This window comes from Chlamydotis macqueenii, chromosome 16, assembly GCF_036417535.1.
Source record: "Chlamydotis macqueenii isolate bChlMac1 chromosome 16, bChlMac1.mat, whole genome shotgun sequence".
NCBI lineage: Eukaryota > Metazoa > Chordata > Aves > Otidiformes > Otididae > Chlamydotis > Chlamydotis macqueenii.
Window position 1 is genome coordinate 1319315 of NC_141571.1, and position 12047 is coordinate 1331361.

The following is a 12047-nucleotide window of genomic DNA, read 5'->3' on the forward strand; positions in this document are numbered from 1 at the left end:
CATTGCAGTCAGAGAGGGGCTGCATTCAGCCGTGGGCACTCAGGCTTGTGACCGGTCCAGGGAGCAAGTCACAGCTCAGGCAGGACTGGGATGCAGCCTTGCCGGGGAACTGGAAACACTCTGCATCCCCTGGGAGCATATGGGGTGTACTGGGCTTATCTCCATCCCTGGATGGCCTGTGAGCCTGCTTGTTTCTCCTGCATGCAGAGACCTCTAGTAGCCAGCTGGCACAGGCAAGCATGTCAGGAGCACACCACAGGCTTCGTTTCGTCTGCTGGGGATGGAGCCACTTGGGAGAGGAGGACAGCTTCCTCCCCCACCGCAGGGAAACTGCTCCCGAACCAGTCCCCTGAGCCCTGCTGGGAACAGCTGGAAGTTCTGGGCAACTCGAAGGAGAAGAGTGGTGACTGCAGTGCCCCAGCAACGGCTGACCAGCAGCTCAGGACAGGGTATCAGAGCCCTACCCGGCTCAGCACACCCCACACCTGCTCTCTGACCAGCCCTTAAATCTCACCCTGAGGATGCCCATGGACACATCCAGGACAAGAACGGGTCCTGGACCTGCTCTCTGCACTCACACAAGAGCACATGGAGGCAGAAGACGTGCCATCAAAGGTTCCTAAAGCACATGGCAGGCAGAAACACATCAAGTTTTATCTCTTTTCCTGGAAGAGGGGCAAGTATTTATTTTGCTGGTTCTCATTCTCCTGCCTGGTTTGTGAAAAAGGCAAATCTCTCCTTTGTGCCCTTTGTATTTGTGCCTGGTGCTCAGCCCTGCTCCTTGCTGGAGCTCCAGCCTGGCACGGTTTTGGGATGCTACAGTTCCCCCAGTCCCACAGGAGGCTCTGTACAGTGGTGGCCTTCCATGCCCATCGTGCTCACCAGTGGACTCTCTGACATCTCCTCCTCAGCACACACCTCAGGAGGCAAAGATGTAGGAAAGATGCTCAGGAGGTCACAAGTCTGGTAATCCATGAATCCTGAACAGAACTCCTAGACCCTCATCTCTTCTGGCTCTTACCCCATCTTGCTTTCATATACCTGTGGCAACGTGCTTCTCCAGCATGTGCTGCTCCCTCTTCAAAGAATTGGAGATGTTCTGGGGTCAGCACCAGCCAGTCTGCGGCTGGAGGGACCACAGGCTCCTCTAACAGGTCCCATCTGCTTGGTACTGAGGATGTAAGCGCTGGAACTGCTCCGGTCTTGCTGCTTTTTTCAGTCACCTGGGGAAATCAATGCTGCTCACCATCAGCAAACTGAGCCCCTGGGGTGATGCTCTTGGAGAACCTAAGACATGCAAATTGCTTCAGAGGTAACGTGGTGGCTGCTGCTCTAAGCCCATGGCAAGAGACAGCAGTGAGGATGGAAAGAGCAAAACCCATGTCAGCTGGTTAAAGCAGAGGCCGATCCAGCAGCCAACAGTTATTTGGACAGCAAAACTCCAAATAAGGAGTTTTGGGAAAGGCCCAGACCTTAAAATCTTTTGGTGGTGAAGGGATTTGAAGAAAGCCCTTATATTATCCCTGGGAGGAGAGAGCTCGTGTTCGCCAGCTGACTGTCGGGCTTCCCCTACCTCACTCGCACAGCAAACACCTTTTGTTCTGTGGTCGTACAGCCCTGTGGACTACAAAGTCCCAGCCCACGGCTGCCCTTCCAGCGTGCTGTCGGCATCCAGGGAGCCCAGAGGGAGCGTGGACAAGGTCTGCAAGCGTGAATTCCTTTGCACCAGTGCCTGTCTCAAAGTGGTCCTGTCCTGCAAGGCGGGGGAAGCCCACGGCGCCAGGAGCTGCACGGATTTCAGTTGTTGCTGGCCCAGCTGCCTCGCGCCTGTGGGAGGACTCGGTGGAGGACACTAAATGTGTGCAAATGGGGCAGCATCAGGTCAAACAATCTATTTTCTGCCCCCTCCCAGCAACTCCAGCATTATTAGAAGGTGCTGATGTCTCCAGATTGATAAAGAAGAGCAGAGGAGCTGCAAGGGAAGGTCACTGGTAATCACATGCGAGACAGGCTGATTGCTTTTCCATGTCGCCCAGTGAGGCATTCTGCTTGTGAAGTGTCACCTTCTGGGCTGAACTCTGCCCCTTACGTACATCTCAGCCATATCTTACCTCGGCGCGGGCACACAACGCGTGGGGTCCAGGCCGCTGCCTTCCCGCAGCTCTCCCTGGCCGGGCGCAGGAGCATGGGGCTGAAATGCAGCCGCTCCACCCCAGCACCTGTACCACCTCAGCAAAATCAGCTTTCCTTCCCCACAGGCCCTGCAGACAGCACAATGTGTCTTCAGCTCCAATGCCATCACTTCTCACCCTGCGCGCTCTCCTCTTCCCCGTGCGTCCCTGCAGCTGCCAGGCTGCACCCGCCCGCGCAGCATGTTCCATACAGGGGCTCTGAGCCAGGGCTGCACTAAGGCCTGGCCTAGGGCCACTTTAAGGGCATCCTGGCAGGTCGGACTTGCTGCAAGGACTGGAAGGCCCAGATTCACCTGGCCAAGTTGCACCTAAATCTCTTATTAGCTGCTCAAGGCTGCCTCCCCAAGGACCACCACGCAGAGGTGGAAAGCAAGCCATCTAAGAAGCTTTCAAAAGTGGTTGGTGGATCGCTTCCCTGATAAAGATACCGACGACTTCAAAATGGTTGTGTCTCTGCCCCTGGTCATCAGGCCTTTCCTGGGGCTCTCGTGGCAATCCCCAGTGCAATGCGGGATGCCTGGCTCCGGGGTCCAGCCCAGCTCATAACAGCTCCCCCTTGGAGCAGGATCGGATGCTGGAGGCAGCGGGAAAATCCCTGCACATCACCCATGCCACCACAGATATGACAGTAGTGAGGTCACTGTAGTGCCCAGGCAGGGTTGATAACCCAGTTCTTATTTTTCTGGAACAATGGATGCGTTTCAGGTTTTACTGAAAAATAAAAAAAAATTAGCTTATTAAATGACTCTCAAATGATCTTCTAACTAGGTTTGTTCTCAGTGAAAACTAAACCATTCCTATAAATAGGCTTGTCAGCAAGCCAGCAATTTGTGGGAAAAGGGTAAAATTAAGCCATGAATGAAAATCTTTTTTTTCATATGAAAATCTACAGTGCCTTCAAAATGGAAGGAACTAAAAAAACATCAGCTCAATAAAAACCAGGGAGAGGCAAATTAATAAGCTATTCTTACAGAGGTTGCTCTTTCTTGAAAAATCCACAGACACACTGATCTCCTACCCCGAGCCACTTAAGAGGTACAAAAATGTTCTCATTTCAGCAGCACCTTCCACCCCGTGCTCTGTGAGCACACACAAGACTGTCCAACTGAGCGAGCGGTTACCAGCTCCAGCGTCCTTCTTCCCCTTAGTTATGTGTGGCTATGTGTGGCATTAAATCTCTCTCTCTCTCACATGGCATAGCCCAGAGATGTTTTGCTGGATTTACCAGGTTAATTCTGAAGTCTGGTCACGTAAAGCTGTGGCAGAGAAAAATAAACTCAAGACATCTTAATTCAAAGCCCAAAGATACAACCTTCATGGAAAGCAGTTTGTGCTGCTGAGAATAAGTCTCTATCTCTGCTCACATATAAAGATCTGAGAATAAATTAGTTGATAATGTTTATCCTTGCAACATATGTGAAAGTCTTATATCATTCATTAGATGTTTGGCTTTCAGGATAAGTGGATGAGCGCTGGCTGCTGGCCTCTCGACGTGACAGAAGCGCTCTGAGGTCCTACCAGAGTGGATGAATTACTTTTCCCCTCCATTGCCTCAAAGCCGCTGCCCAGGCCAGCCCCACTGCCGTGTGTCAGGATGCCTCCGCTTGCCCACCAGCCCTGTCCCCGAGGGCTGGCATCGCCTCACCCATCGCCATCACCCTTCCTGCCTGCTCCTCCCCAGCACCTCTGGCTCTGCTCCCCAGATCTCCTGGAGCTGGGGCTCCCCCATACTTCTCCAGAGCCTCCAACAGCAGGATCCCGCTCTATTTCGTCATGGTGCTCCGGCTGAAACCCCTGCCCAAGGAGGGCCTCCTGCCCGGCAGGCAGACCGAAGGGCATGTGCCAACCCTCCACCTGCCACCAGTTCCAGGCGCTTTGCTGCCCAGCCTTAACCCTCCGCTTCCTTCCAGAAACATTTTTGTTCATGCTCCCCGCTGCTGCAAACCCTGCTCCTTCCCCGCAGTTGGGAAGGAACTCCGGCAGCTTGCTTCTCTTAGGGAAATCATCTCTTTGAACTTCCGGCCCATCGGGGTTTAGGTTTCATTAATACTGTTGGGAGTAAGTTCCAGCCTGAGCCAAGGAGGCCGAGTATCATGGGCAGCACAGAGGAGGATTCACAGAAGTTAAAGAGGTTTAGTTTTTTGTTTTTTTTTTTTTTTAAAGCTGTGATTAATCTTCTTAATGCAAAGAGAATTTTCTGTGACGTCAGTTTAATGAGTCAACACTTCTGCCACAGTGCTGCAAAGGCCCTCCACTCAGTCAGCTCCTGGACCCCAGCGAATTTCTGCTTTTTATTCAGAAAAAAAAAGAGTGCTGAACCCCAGGGGGAAGGGGAATGGCTGGAGGAGGGGACAAAAGCCCCCCAGGATGGCATGTGAAGGGACTCAGCAAGTCACCGTCCTCACACCAGACTTGAGGTTTTGGAGCCCCATCCCCACCACCCGCAAACCGATGGCTGCACCAGCCCCTTCCGGCCCTGAGACCCCTCCACGCCGGTGGCTGGCACCCTTATCTCTGCTGCGCACGAGGAGGGCTGGGAGAGCCGGGCACGAGCGGCCTTCCCATGGGATGCGGTGCAGCCCACGTCTCAAGGACAGGGATGCAGGGACGGCCAGGGGGACAGGTAGGGCTGGTGTGGGTAGTGGTGGCCGGGCAGTGACAGCCATCCTGGCCACGGATCTGGCAGGCGGCACCGGCCACGTCGGGGACGGGACGGCGAGGGGCGTCCCAGCGGGCCCCTCCAAAGAGCTATCCTGCGGTGACAAATCCCAGCCAAGTCTGATGCAAACGAAGAGCAGATAGACAAGAGGCTGGAAAGCAGATGGAGAAAAGGAAATTTGGACATAATTTGAAGGTCCCGAAGTGTCTCGTTAGGAAAACACACATCACCGGCAGCTGCCTGTGCGGCAGAGCAGCCTGCAGCCAGCCGGGAGTGTTAAGGTGGAAAGGAGAGGATGCAGAGCACCGCGACTTTCATCAGCATGGCACAACCTGCTCCAGTCACAGCAGGGTCGAAGGACACCCGGGGCTCCCAAAAGATACCACGCACATTGCCTCGAGCTTGCTGGCCTGACAGACAGCTGGCAGCTTCTCTCAGCTCCTGAAGGCATCCAGTCCACACCACTCCAAGCAAATAACGAGCTGGGACCTCTGTCAGCTCCTGAAACAGGGGGTTTCCTTCACCTCATGCTCTCTGTCAGAAACCCCCGTGCTGGCAGACAGCTGCCAGGCCGGTGTCTCGTCCACGTGCTGCCCACGGCACGGGAGCGATGGGCAAGGCACGTCCCCGGAGCAGGTCAGTGGTACCGGGCCACAGCACCACCAGCTCGTGGGTGGCTTGGCAGGTGTCTTCTCCTCTCCTCCATCACCCCCCTGTCCCTGATTTCCCTCTTTCCTGGCCCCACAGCTGCCTGGGGACAGCAGGGATGATTCCAGCACTGCAGCTCGGGGAATGAGTTCCTCCGGGAGCTCCTCAGGCTCCTGCGACTTCGCGGTCCTCAGCCCTGAGGCTGAAATGAGGGCAGGAGCTGCCTGCCAGGAAGCAGGATGGGAAAATGAGGGAAACGGGAGCGAGTTTGCTAGCTGTATATTGGTTTCTACACTCCTCTGCTGGGCAGTCAGTACAATTGCTAAATAACACGGCAGAGAATTGCAGCAGCGGGTGGGAACGAGGGCTGGCAGGAAAGAAAAAAAACCCTGAGTTTGTTTTTTAAATGAAAATGCTAGTGAAAGGAAAATAACTTCATCAAGAGTTTCCCAGTGTGGAAGATCTCCACCAGCAATACTGCCAACCAAACTGGAGTCCATGCTAACATCCCCCGGCCCTGTTCTGCCTGTGGGGGACAGGATCAAATCGGAGATTTTCATCAGGAGAATCACTGAAAGAAAAACAAGCTGGGAATCCTTCCCCTGCTCTTCTCACCATCCGGATATATAGAAGAGCAGGATAGGAGGTATAGGAAAAAACCCTCAGTCATCCTTTTTATTCTCATAAAGCAGCTCAGGTTGGAGATTCAGGCTTGCAGATATTCCAGATCAGAGGTTTTCTTAGTCTAAGCTCAGCCAAAGGTTTCACATGCATTCTGTGACACCTGTGTCGTGGCTTGACCCCAGCCGGCAGCTGAGCCCCACACAGCCGCTCGCTCACTCCCCCTCGGTGGGATGGGCGAGAGAATGGGAAGGATAAAAGGGAGAAAACTCACGGGCTGAGATAAAGACAGTGTAATAAGCAAAGCCAAAAGCTGCGTGCGCAAGCAAAGCAAAACAAGGAATTCATTCCCTGCTTCCCACGGCAGGCAGGTGTTCAGCCGTCTCAGGAAAGCAGGGCTCCATCGTGGGTAACGGTTAATGGGCAGACAAATGCCATCACTCTGCATGTCCCCCCTTCCCCCAGCTCTATCTGCTGAGCACGATGCCACACGGTCTGGAATGGAATGTCCCTTTGGGTGGTTGGGGTCAGCTGTCCCAGCTTCTTGTGCACCCCCAGCGACTCGCCGGTGGGGTGGGGGTAAGAGGCAGAAGAGGCCTTGACTCTGTGTCAGTGCTGCTCAGCTGTGCCTGGAGCAGCCCTGTGTTATCAACACTGTCTCCAGCACAAACCCAAACCATAGCCCCACACCAGCTACTGTGAAGAAAATCAACTCTATCCAAGCCAAAACCAGCACCTTCTCCACCCCTTATTCCATACCATTTACGCCACGCTGAAGTCCCACCCTATCCAATATATCCTCATTAGCCACCACCCCCCTTCCCATCCTTTGATACAACACAGATATCATTCCCTTAGTCTATTGATCCCCTCCCCTCTAAAAAGTCCATAAATGTCCAGAAATGCCCACAAAATGTCCATGGAGTCCATTTCATCTGTGACTTTGGTCTCCACCTCTTTTGGCAGGAGAGATGGTGTGTTGCCTGGAGTTCCTGGGTGCCAAAGCCAGCTCAGCCGGGGTCACTGCTGCACTGGCACTGCTTCCTGTGAGGGCTGTGCTCCCCTGGCTCGGGCGGTTCCTGCCACAGTAATTCCTACAACGCAACTCAAATCATGGGTTACAGCAGTTTAAAAGTATTTCCATCACATTCTCCACCCCTGGTCCCTCAGGACCAGACCAAAGGGTTTAACATTGCTATGAACTCCTCCCCTTGACCCTGCTCCGGCTTGGACTTATCCAGAGCCTGCAGTCCCTGAGGGGCGTACCTGCTCTGAGCGGAGCCTTATCTGTGAGCTGCAGTCTCTCCAGGGTTACACCTGCTGCAGCGTAGACTCATCCACAGCCACGGTCGCTTTGAAGTGCTCCTGTTCCAGCGTGGCCTCCTCCATGGCCACAATTCCCTCAGAGACAGACCTGCTCCAGCGTGGCCTTACCCACAGCTGCAGTCCCTCCGGGGGTGGGCCTGCTCTGTCGTGGCCTTATTCACAGCCACACGCTTCAAGGTGCTCCAGCACGGCCTCATGCACAGCTGCTGGTGCCTCACGGTGTACCTGCTGCAGCATGGACGCATCCCACAGCCACAGATGCTTTGAGGTGTACCTTAAGGCATGGACTTCTCCTTGGGCCACCATCCCTTCAGAGCTGTACCTGCTGCAGCACAGACACAACCACGGCCACAGACACTTCGAGTTATACCTGCTCTGGTGTGGACTTATTCATGGCCACAGACTCTTCAGGGTGTCCTGCTCCTGCATGGACTCATCCAAGGGACAAGTCACAGTCCCTTCCACTCGAGTTCACACTGGAGTTCCAGCCCATCCAGCGCAGCAGCACAGGAGCAGCAGCGATGCTCTGGCCACCTGCCAGCGCAGCGCTCGGCCGTGGCTCTTATCAGAATGTTCCCAGGCGCAGCGGAGTCACACGATAAGCAGTACAGCAGTGCAGCAAGCGGCAAAAGCAAAAAGCAGCTGCTAATGAGCACTAGGCTCTAAGATACAGTCAGGCAAGCACACCCCATGGCAAGCACAGGAGCCTGTCAAATAATTAGCAGCAATAACAGCCATAAATTTGATCTAGCACATTCCAATCAAATCTGTTGTTCTCTCGAACCCTTCAGGCCCCATGTTGGGCACCAAAAAGGATTGTCGTGGTTCAACTCCAGCTGGGAACTAAACACCACACAGCCGCTCGCTCACTCCCCCTCACTGGGATGGGTGAGAGAATGGGAAGGGTAAAAGTGAGGAAACTCACGGGCTGAGATAAAGACAGTGTAATAAGTAAAGCAAAAGCTGTGTGCAAGCAAAGGAAAACAAGGAATTCATTCCCTGCTTCCCACGGCAGGCAGGTGTTCAGCCATCTCAGGAAAGCAGGGCTCCATCGTGGGTAACGGTTACTTGGGCAGACAAACGCCATCACTGCTGCGAAGACAATTAGCTCTCTCCCAGCCAAACCCAGCACGTTATTGACCCAGCAGTGTGCCAGCTATACCTAGGCACTTCACACGGACAGCTCACTCGATTTTACATAAATATACATCAGATGAGCTGAAGTGATAGCCCTTTATATACAGCCCCAAAATTGAATAATACAAGAAATTTGGGTTCAGAGTGTAACTAGTGCTTTGTCTGGGCCCAGAATGGATGGCATTCCTGCTGTGACCCTCCTCAGGGACGGGCAGGACCTCCACCTGGAGCAGAGAGGGAACACTGGCAGGAGTCCATGACCATCTAGGAAAACCAATAGTCCACAAAACATCAGCCAGTGCTACTGGGAGGAGAACAAACGCTGTCACAGCCCAAAGATATCCATTTCTCCCTGTATGCGTAAGTCCTAGCTGTATAAACACCTACTCAGACCCACGCTGGGTGTCCCTGCTCAGATGGAGGGTCCATGAGGGAACAAAACCCATTTGCAGAAGAGAGACAAAAGAGACTGAAAGCCACCAAAGCCCACATGCATCTGTCCTTGGCTGCTGCCCTGAACTGGGCGCTTCAAAGACCGTGCCCAGAGGGGACCCACAAGGCATACAGGGACATTCACTCCCATATTGCAAAAAAAACAGTAGAAAAAAGTCACATCCTCGCCACTAGTGCACAGAAGCAGTCACAGCCAGTCCAGCAGTTCTCACACATGTGTCAGGAGGGCCCATCTTCTGCAAAGCCCGGACTGACGCTCATAAGTCAGCGCTGGGCTGGCCTCGCATGGCGGCTGCGAAGGAGCTGCCAAGGCACAGCAGAGAAGAAGAGACCCTTGTAGGCAGGGCCTACCAGCCAGCCACAGGGAGACCTCGCGCCCTCTGGTCTCCCTAAGCCTCCGTTCCCCACCAACAAAATGAAAATGGAGGTGCGTCCAGAGAAAAACCCCCAGTGACGATGGGTATGACCACAGCAGCGAAATAGCCAGTGATCACAGTACCCAGATAGACCTGCCAAAGACCTGAGCTGAATTTGCCCACGTTTTGCAAATCCGTGAACCCAGATTTCTCCTGCAGTGTCAGCACCGATGGGATCCACCCAAAGGAGCCACGGGAAAACATGAGAAGACCAGCCAGTCTGCCCATTTCACCTCTTGAGCCGCGCCCAGGTTCAGAACTGGGTGCTCCATCAGACAGATGTGACGAGGACAAGGTGACGGGAGAGGGAAGTGTCACAGAAACGGTCAGACACTCGACAGCAGCACCCTGAGATGCCAGTCGTGCAGCAAACAGCTGGTGCATAATAAATTCATGATATGCATATCTGATGCTGTTTTCATGAGACACTCGCATATGGCCACACCCGCTGCTGGAAAGACTGGAGAAGGAACAGGAATTTCACACCGAGGGCTCCTCTGCCAACAAACTGTAAGAAATAATCACTAGCCAAACATTAGCCTTCAACAAGACAGACAAATGACATGTGAGACTTTTTATTGGACTAACAATAAAAGACCTGTAAAAGGTTACCAGAGCTCTGCTTCGTATTTCACAATTATGATTAATTACAGACTTCAAGCTTTCGCACGGAAAGATTAGAGCCTTTTGCCCTTAGAAGGAAAAAAGATGAATTGTAATTTCTTCTTAGGAGGCTCCTCCCACCTCCCACTGTGGAAGTGGTTGGAAAAGACCACAATACTTACCTTTCCCCATTTCTCTCTTTGTCTTAGGTGCCCAGGAAAAAGCACCAAAGATTTGAACTACAGAGTCGCAATTCCAGTTCTGGAATCCACAGATCCAGAAGGATGCAGAAGATAATTGGATCTTGTCTGCATCTCCTTTGAGCACCCAGCCTGCCTGGACCGTGCAAGAGGTGAGATTCAACTCTGGTCAGTACGTCACTGTTTTACAGCCACTTCCTGCCTTCCAGGGTCCAACAGACCATAAGAGAAGGCATAAGACAGCACAGGGCTGAGGCCATTCTAATTACAGCCCAGGCTGGTCAGACAGGTTCCTAAATGGCCTTGGAACAGAGGGAGCTTTTGTCACTCTCCTTCTAGGCACCAGGCTGGTCCTAACCCAGCCATCAACCCCCGCAAGGTGGGAGAAGGCCAGAGGAAACAATGTGAAAAGTAGATAACTGGTAATGGAGGACCAAGCGAAAAAAAGAGCAGGGGTGTGGAATCAACGATTTGAAAGTGGCTTGAGGGGGCATTGGAGGGGGACATGGAGCATGGCACCCAGTAAGAAGGCACCTCGAAACCCTTTATCCCTCCTCAAGTATAGGAACAGAAAAACTAAACAAGGCTGCAAGACCCTACCGTGAATGCTCCCTCACTTTCCCTGCGGCCTCAGGAAATCTCTCTCTGGTGCCACCTGCCAAGAGCTTTGAGGTGTCCTCCCAGAGAGGGCCATCATATAACGGGGGCCTTCAGAAGCCTGACAGACACAGCAGCCAGCGCTGGTGTATCAGTAACCCATGGAACATGGGACTTCACATCCTACATGGTCACATCTTCTGTACACTTCTAGAAAGCACACAGGGTGCAGGCACCGATACTTCTTTGGAGAAAGGGGCACCGTGCACGTGGAGATTCCTGCACAGCTCCTCCGTCACTGGATGTGCTCAGCACATGTACGATGGAGAGCTGCTCTGCATGTGTGCTTTACTGGTCCAGAACTGGGGAGGGCCCCGGTGCCTCAGCGGGCCCTGCTGACCTCACCTGCGGGACGTGTTGTAGTAAAGAGCCATACCAAGCAGAGGTGGAATCGGCCAACTGTCTCTCCTTTCCCTCTCTAGACACTCCCTTGACCCAGCAAATGCATGCCTAGTGCTGTCTGGCCCTTTCCCGACACCTCGCTCTCCTGCGCTGCTTTGTCGCTTACTCGTTTGGGGATTTTTTCCAACTTGATGTTGCTTTTAGGAGTGGGTTTGTCTGATCGTCTCACCCCACGAGGGGATGAGACTCACTCGTTTGCTTTTGTTCGCTACTGCTTGACATCCCAGCGCTCGGGATGGGCAGCTCCCAAGCTCAGTTCTTTGCGTGCATAAAAACAGGGCAGAAACCGCAGGGACTGCCTGTGCTCATTCATGCTCCACACAGCCCTTAGCTGAGCAGACCATTTTTCATCCATTTCTAGGGCATTGCGTGGGGATATTCTCCCAAGGAAAGGCAGTGATATAAACATCAGCTGAGGTCTCAGAGCTCAGAGGATGCACGGACAGGGCATTTGTCATGAAGAATTTATTTTTCCCTGTCAGAAGGGGGAAAGAAATTCCTTATACTAAGAGACAGAGTTGTTGAAATGAGTGTCATCACCTACAAGAGAGCAGCTTTTCTGGGCCATGAGGGAAGTAGAGAAGTGCAGATCTTTCAGGAAACGCAGTTATTTAAGGCTCTGATCCTGAAGAGCACCCACTTGCAGGGAAGCGCTTAAGAACAGGCTTAGCTTTCCTTCTGATCCTTGAACTTCAGTACAGGCTTACACGCTATCTTTAACCAAGCACAGGAT

At 53.1% G+C, this 12047-nt stretch overlaps 1 long non-coding RNA gene across 1 annotated transcript; it reads right to left on the bottom strand.

Annotated features, from left to right (window-relative positions):
• Window positions 1-5014: 5014 nt before the first annotated feature.
• On the bottom strand, window positions 5015-7935 carry LOC147598678 (uncharacterized). The gene is made up of 2 exons (XR_015260368.1): window positions 7387-7935; window positions 5015-7214 (listed from the first exon to the last, which is right to left on the bottom strand). It is a non-coding gene; the product is annotated as an uncharacterized LOC147598678 (long non-coding RNA).
• Between the last annotated feature and the right edge of the window lie 4112 nt (window positions 7936-12047).